This window comes from Prosopis cineraria, unplaced genomic scaffold (assembly GCF_029017545.1).
Source record: "Prosopis cineraria cultivar Desert tree isolate PC_DT_omini unplaced genomic scaffold, ASM2901754v1 PC195, whole genome shotgun sequence".
In the NCBI taxonomy this organism is placed as follows: domain Eukaryota; kingdom Viridiplantae; phylum Streptophyta; class Magnoliopsida; order Fabales; family Fabaceae; genus Prosopis; species Prosopis cineraria.
This window is the reverse complement of record NW_026555522.1, coordinates 54,722-63,501: the sequence shown is the minus strand read 5'-3', so window position 1 is coordinate 63,501 and position 8,780 is coordinate 54,722. Positions and strand designations below refer to the sequence as shown.

At 32.9% G+C, this 8,780-nt stretch overlaps 1 pseudogene; it reads right to left on the bottom strand.

Moving 5' to 3' along the window:
• Positions 1-193: 193 nt before the first annotated feature.
• Positions 194-3,385, bottom strand: LOC129295821 (uncharacterized; annotated as a pseudogene).
• Positions 3,386-8,780: the final 5,395 nt, after the last annotated feature.

Sequence of the window (8,780 nt, the reverse complement as noted above, 5' to 3'; positions counted from 1 at the left end):
GAACAATCTGTAATCTGTAGTTGTTCTCAGAAAAATAAAAGTATGTTGTCCAGCAGGTTGTGTGAAATTTCACAACCAAATTGATAAAAAAGAAATGCGGAACTAACCAAGACACCTTAAGAACAGGTCTAAAGATGACAAACAATCTAAATAGGTAAAGGGATGGCTAGATAATTATTTGACTGGTAAAAACCATGCTCGAGCATCTCTTTTAAGGGGAATAAGGGGAGAACCAGCAGCAGCAGACAGTGAGGAATAATCATGTAAAAAGTGAAGTGTATAAATATCCTGCTCTGGCACAGCAAGAGCATTCTTTCCATTACATGGAAAGGATCCAGGTGATACTATGCTCCCTTCTATCAGTACAACAACAATATTAGAACTGAAAGATGCCAACATACAACGGAAATAGGAACATCACACATATTGCAGTTCCTGAAATTTTTCCTCTCTGTCCAAGGAGATGTGCTTCTCCTTTAATAATGTAAGCCTCAGTAATAATCTAAATTTCTTACTCCTTGGTTACATTGATTCTTTTTAAGATTCCTGTCAGTATCAATTGGAAGTCTATCATAACAAAATGCAACAATTCTCACTCCTATACCACTTAACAGAGAGGCTATAACATTGTATATGGCAGATATAATTGCACTGCTAAAAAAGAATTAGTCACACCTGGCGCAGAAATCGCAGGCTTCGGGGATCTGGTGTGAGGCCCAAATTGAGTGGTGGAAAGAAATGCATACCCTATTGTAGGTCGAACAGGTGAGTTCCTCCTGTCAATCTTAAATGTATACTTCAAAGATGAGAGTAAACCATGCCCAAGCTGCCTCCTTATGGACCTAGATGACATTTTTGATGGATCTGTTAAGGTACGCCATCCAAGGTTGTATGTTAAGTCATGATACTTTGTTGAGAAGAAACCAAGGGACATCCCCAACTGACTGCCGCTCTTTGTATGAAGAATATTCCAGCCAATCTTGGGAAAGTAAAGATGTTCGAACCACAATTGGGGTTTCCAATCCTTTAATTCGAGGTGCAAAGACCCCAACACTCACTTCCGATGTTTGATTGGAACCATATGCCAGAGACCATCCCATAGATCACCATAACCCAACAAGTTTTTGTACTTAAGAGCGCCTTCAACAATCCAAACTAGCCTATGAAAGAATCACAGAATTTACAAAAGGGAAAAGATTAAAAAAAATTAGATGCAATTGCTCATCATGGGTAGCTTCAAAATTCAAAGTGATATATATACTCTATAACAAAGACCAAGCCTGAAGCATAAGTGTTTAAAATTTTCTTTCACAAGGAAAATTAAAGCTATCAACTATAACAACTCAACAAGGATAGACGGAGCAGTCATTCATATGCTTAGAGCCTTAGATGTATTGCTATAAATTATGAGTCAACTTTTGAAAATTGAAAAAATTCAACAACAAAATTGAATTGGCAAGCAAATACACTGCATTTTCCTTTTTTCCCCCCTTGTGAGACGAAATCTATAAAAAAAATCTTGACCAATGCAACCGGCATATTAGTTGGAACCAGGAAAAAAAAAAAGATAATACCACCCAAAATACACAAGACCAATTATCAGATTGGAGCTCCAAGTAACAAACAAAATTTGGAATCTTCACCTTAACTCCATTACAAAGTGTACCCTGAGAAATATTTCTACCAAATCAAACAGTATGCATCAGCCAAATGTAAACAACATCCAAACAGAAAAACTATGATCAATAAAATAAGCAAACAGGGTTATTTTGTAATACATAAATTTGTTCCTGTTTCATATGTTCAATTCCCCTCATACTAAGAGGTCAACAAGCAGGAAAGTTGACCACCGCCCTCCCTCCCTGTTCCTTTCAAATGTAGGGGAAAGCTGTTGGTAAGTTCCTTCGTTGAGAAAAGGATGAGATACTCTCGACAATTTAACCACCGTCTTACAACAGCCTAACCATGAGCTCGTGGAAGAAACATGTGAAGAGCAAAGAGGGATCTGTAAAGATATTAGTATCCTTGGTGAGACCCAAACCAACAGCAACTAATGCAGGCTAATGGCAGACACAGAAGAAGAAAATAGGGGCTTGTTTCTCTCCTAGCTATCCCTAGTAAGACTTGAACAATGATCACTGATCCACCAAACCAACATAAAGGGAGATTTTTTTTTTTTGACCTGGGAAATGCATCACCACCTCCCGCCAAGACTAATCCAAACCCTTACTGTGTGGGATCGTTATTATCAACCGTGGCCTCGTGGTACCTTGGGGATGCCTTTGGCATGTTTATTTAACGCAACTACATATTACCACCAAAGGTAGAAGCTTCTCCGTCCATATATGACAGTATTATACTAATCCCTAGGGTCTGATAACCAGCTCTACCCTCTAAATTCAAGCTTCTCATAACCAGTAAACCAGCTATAGCATAAGGAAGAACATCATTTTCAGAGGTCTGGGACTTGGCTGCGCACAATAAGCACCTGAGGAATAACATATACGGCCTCAGACTTATAGCCATCATATCAACTTCCTGGAAACTGCAACTAACGCAAACAAATCTTCACTTCCATCATTTTATTATTTAACATCTGCACCAGTTTAAAAATATCTACGGCCCAAGAGTCTGACATGTATCAATATGGTAAAACAAAGATGTTGCCTATGTCATTTAGAATCATGCCTGTGCGACATAGCCAATTTCTTTACACTACCTAAAATCACGTTTAACATCCCTCAATTTACGAGAATCTAGTACGCAAAGATGTGATAGTGAAACTGCAAGTTCAAAGTCTCCAACCCGACTTAATGTCAATCCCATAACAGACGAGGGAATAGGATTGTACCGAAGGTTTCGTGTAAACACGCATTCACCCGAAATTTGCTAATGGTCTCGGAAACTTGGACGATGACATTGGCAGTGTCACCCAACTCTGGCGGTCCAGCCTCGAGCGTAATGTACTAGAATCAAAAATACCCAGTCTCTGAAGCTTCGCAAGGGCAATTTCAGTCGCTTTAACAGCTCTTGCATAGTTGTGGCGTTCTGTATCCCCTGCAGCTCGGCCTCAATTACCCCAATCCCTCGTTTTTGTATTCCCTTTATCAGCACATCATGGACTCGGATAGGAACTTCCTCCGTCGACATCCGCCGAGCCAGGTGATTTATCTTGAACCGCTGCTCACGCAAAAAAGAATCTCTGGATTGGGTTTCTGCAGGTTCGGTTCATGCAGGTCGTCGTCTTCTTATCCTCGTCCTCGTCCTCGTCCTCGTCCTCGTAGCCGTCGTCTTCTGCGTCGCCATTGGAGGACTTCAGCCGCTCCTGGGCATTGCTAGGGTTTGGAGGGAATGGGGTTTTATTTTCTTCTTCCGAGTCGGCCATGAGGAGTGATCAGAACAAGTTTGGAGAGCAACAGTAGGAGTGAAGCGAATGAATGAGGAGGTGCTGCTTACGCAACGGAAACACGGCGTGGAGATGGAGAAGCAACTTGTAATTCACCGTTGGTGACTTGGTGTAGTGAAAAGAAAGAGAAAAAGACGCCAAAAGCCCTCGAGTTACGGCGGTCTTTTTCTTTTTTTTTTAATTAAGAAAATTAATTACTATTTTTTAATCTGATGGTTACTAAGCAGAATATTTTGTTTAGTTTATTAGTTACTTTTTTGCAATAATATGATTATGAACTTTATAATTAAACCCAAGAAACAAAGGGCAGAAGCTGAGAGTGCATGGTAACGAGATGAAGCAATTGTAGGGGTATCACAGGAAAAGTAACAGTGACAAGGGGAGAACTTGGCAAGGCAGCAAAGCATATATGCAAGGGAATGCTAATTAATCAGATTTGTTCATTGATGAAAACTTGGGTAGAGGGGTTGAACCGCGCGTTTTAAAGAAATAGAATAGAACTCTTTGCTTCATTGCCTCAACTTCTTTCGATTTTGAAGTGCCTTGCCTCTGTCCGAAGAAACCATTTCGGACTGTTTCCCCTCGCATTCACAACTCGCCGTAGGAACTTACAACATGCTCCCAGCAGGACAGCACCAACAAATACATACCCTCAGGGACGGACTTACGTTGGTCCTTGGAGGCCTTTAACTTGGGTGCTCTCATACTTTATAAATGACCTTTATTGATAAGCCTTTAGCTGTATATCAAAGCCTAACTTAATGTTACAAATGAATAAAAAAGACATGATAGCATAGTATGGAACACTTAAAAGTTACAAGTCATTAATCTTCAAAATTCCTTCTAAATCATTTATTGGGAGGTCATAAGAGATGAAAATTTAAAGTATTAGGAGTTATCGAATTTCACTCATAATATTCATAATATTATTTTGTTATCTAAATTAAAAAATTTAACCCAACAAAACGGGTCAACCCACCTTTTTTTCATTTTACCCATTCCCAAGTTGGACTAGCTTCTCTTTCATATATATGTATATATATACATTCTTTTCGTTTTTATTGTAAGAAAAAGTAACACTTTTTTATATAACAAAATCATCTATTTCAATAATATTTATTACATATTTTTTAAATTATTTTTCATAATTTACATTAATAAAAAATAATTAATACATGCTTATGTTGATTAACAAAGGATATTTTAGTCAAATTTTTTATTTTTAAATATAATTATTATAGTTAACTAACTTTTTTAAAATATATAATATATTTTTTTTCTTATATATAAAAATAAAGAGAATATATATTAAGTTGGCCTGTATCTAATTATATTAAAAAATAGATAGACAAAAGTAGAAGACCATAAGACTTGTATACTTGATTTAATATATTTATATTGATCAAATCATATCATGACAAATGAATATTAATATGTTAATTAAATTAATAACAAATATTTATTATAAAATAAATAATTTATAAAAGATTTACTTATCATAATTTTTAATTAAGGCAAGCATATCAAATATGTAAGTTTTTTCAATTACAAAATATATCTCTTATAAATATATAAGTTTTTTTAATTACATGTTCAATGTGTAAATTGTAAAGGACCTATTTTTTGACAAGCGGCCGGGAGATTCCCCAAGCAACGGGATGCTCACGAACATGATGGCAAATAATGGGGCCACAATAGATTGGTTTCACAATCCGCTTAAATAATTAAAAATCATGCTTATAAGCTCACCCTTCATCTTCCAATATGCTACTGGCAAAAAAACAAAGGAAACGTGATAATAAAATCTTTAAATTATATAAATTATAATCTAATTTCTTGAAATGTTATTCTACTAAAATTCTTAAGGATTTATGTGTCAATAAATTTTAAATTAAAAAGATCATTATATCCTTATTGACAAATTATAATTTTTTATTTAATTCTTATAATTTTTTAAATAAAAGCTATGATTGGGGCTTGTTATTTTAAAAAAAAATTCAATAAAAGAAATTATAATTGACAAGTTATGATTTTTTTTTAACTTTTACGATTTACAAAACACAAATTATTATTCTTTAAGTAAAAGTTGTAACTGGGGTTTGATATTTTAAGACAAAAATTACACTTGATAAATTATAATTTTTTATTTAACTCTTGTGTTTCATAAAAAAATTATTATTTTTTAAATAAAAGTTATAATTGGGGTTTGTTGTTTTCAATAAGGATAAAATAGTCTTTTAACTTTAAAATTTATTAACAAGTCCCTATAAATTTTAATAAAATTATGATATTTTAAAAAATTAAATTACCATTTAAATAATTCAGAGAGATTTTATTGTCATTTTAAAAAAAATAAAAGGAAAAATAATCTTCTTAAGAGCCCTAAAGATACAATCATTATGCGAGATTATATTTTTAAAGTGTGTCTCCCTCTTGAGTTTTCTCTCAGTAGAATTTTGGTATCATCCTGGTCAATCAAGTGTCGCGACACCTCCCTTTTCGGCTTCCGCCAAGTGTGGAGGCATCCGCATGGTGTCTCCAGTCTATTGTCTTTTATGTTTCTTTTCATTTTTCAATGGTTTTTCTAATGCTTTGGTCAAAAAAAAATGGTTTTTCTAATGCAAAGGTCGTTCATTAGTGCAAAAATAATCAGATCTAACGAGTTTTCTCTCTACTTTTGTGGTGTTATTGATGGGTACCTGGATAGCTCTAAATCTTGGCATTTTGATTCATGTTTTTGAGACATGAAGAGCTTTGGCTGTAACATCCCAATTTAAATTTTAATAGTTAATTTGGGTTAATAGAAATTTTAAAAAATATTTAGAGGTAAATAAATTAGTAGAAAATGATCATTAAATCTAACTTAGGATATAATTCTAAATTAAAAAATTGAAAAAAATTAATTAAAAAAATTATTATTAATTAATTAATTAAAAATATTATTAAATATTATTATAAAAAAAAGGTATGCAAAAAAAAAAGAAGAGAAGAAGAAAAAGAGAAGTTTGCTTTCGGCCGCCGCATCAATAGTAAAATAATAATAATAATAATAAAAAAGAATAAGAGAGAGGAAATAATTTTTTAAAAAAATGTGGGACCCACTGAATTTTTATAAAACTCACCCGTTTCCTTTCATTTCTTCAATTCTTTTCCTGCGCGCGAGCTAAGGCGGAGAGAAGCGAGTCGTCGGTGCGAAATATCTAAATTTTTAAGGTAAGAGTTTTTAATAGGATATTTAGGGTGTGATTTTAAGCTTTTCAAGACTAAGTAAGTGTTCTAAAAATTTTTCTTAGTCATTCTTCTTCTTTGATTTCTGAGTTTGTAGTGGTAAAAAATTTAAGATCTGGAAGACGGATGAATTTATGTTAAATAAATATGATTTTTGAGGTTGTCAGTAGTATAATAAATGTTCTAAAGTATAAATTTATTGATGATCTTTAAATCTGTGACTTATGGATCAAATTCTAAACTAGATCTGAAAATATATGTTAATTTATTGAGATTTAGATGATTATTTGGGATGAGAAATGAATTATTATGGTTATAGGATTATGATTCTAAGCTAGAGACTCAATTTTTAATTTTTGGGTATTTTAGGTACGAATTTATGAAATAAAAAAAAATTTTGATAATAGAAATTAGTTTAGAAGTTAATTTTTTTAGATTATTAATGTTTATTGATAATTAAAAGAGGAGTTAAAAATTTTACTTAATAGTATTAACTCTAAATTTGTATTAAGATTGAGATTAGAAATTATGTTATATTTTTAATTCTATTATTAGAATTATTTTATTAGTTTCAAAAATTGAAACTAATATTTATAAATAATATGTTATTTGTAGATTGTATTACTGGTGAAGATTGTGGTGAGAGAGAAATTTTAAGGAATAATTTATTGAAAAAGCCATGAGGTAACCATGCTTTTAATTTATGATTAGTGTTACTTCATGTTAATTGGGTGATTATTGAGAAAATTATGAATTTTTTTATATTGTATATTGTGCAATATTATTATGAATTTGTTTGATTATTGTGGGAGGTGTTGGGAGACTTGCTATTGTTGTTGTATTTATGTGCCACGTGGTACGTCCCTATTGGAGCTCAATAGGTGGCTTGTAAGGGCTCGGGCTAATCTACTTTTGGCCGGATAATTTAGCACCGAGTGAGGGCTACGGCTCGAGGTTAATGGAGGGATATAAGGATGGTTGTTTGTGTGTATTGTAATATTTCTTATATTTATTGGAATTATATTATTTTTAATTCTCACTTAGTAAGCACACACTTAACTGTTTGTATACACTATCATAAATTGGCTTTGGTTACTGGGACTTTTGAGTCTCATTATGTGGTTAACAATTTTCAGGAGAAAAGCCACGAGTGACACGTGGAGGAGTCCCAGAGGCTTAGTGGTATAAATCCACTATCTCTTTTGAGTATTTAATTTATGATTTATAATGTGTTATATTGCCAATATTAGGACTTTTTTTTTATTGTCAATTATATGAATATATAAATGTAATCATGCCTTTCAAACTATTTCTATTTTTGGTACAATTTGGATGACTGTAATTTTAATATTTGGTTTACTTTGGATTGGTTAAAATGGCATGATTATAAGGTCAAATAACTGGCTTGTGTTGAAAATTGACTAAATTGTTTATTTTACTTGTTGGGAGTATAAGGATGGACAAATGTAATTTAATTTACTTGTTGGGAGTATAAGGATAGACAAATGTGATTTAGCCTAGTGACATGTGGGAGGTAAAAATTTATATGAAATGTTATATTATGCGAGCTGAAGCCAATTATAAAATATTTTATATTAAAATTATTGATATAAAAAAAATGTGTTGGGTGACTGTAACCCAACTATAGTTGAGTTAAATTATTTTTTTAAAAAAAATTTGGTGTGTTACATTGGCCATCTCTATTATTTTTCACTCTACCTTTTTTTTTTTTGGCTTTGGCTAGCTCTATGTGGTGGGGGCGAATTTAGAATGCCAATGAAAGAACTCTTGCAATCCATCAAGCATGACATTTTAGTTCATGGTCATCAATTCTTCTTCTTCCTCTTCTTGTCTTTCCTGATTTATTGGTACCCATGCTTGTTTTACTATTATAAAATCCTCTCATGACTTATCTTTTACAACTTTTTCAATTGCATCTTTGCTGTTAAAATGGCTCCACCCCTTATGGCCTTGTTGCCTTTGGCACTTTCTTTCTTATGGGTTCTAGTGAACAAGTGATGGTAGTTTTGTTTAGTTAGCAACAACAGTAGTAAGAAAGCTCCCTCATGTTCTGTTAGTTAGGGTTAGAGTTATTTTGCTAGGCTTGTTTATTTAGGCCTCTTTTGTGGGTCTCGTTTATCTTTGT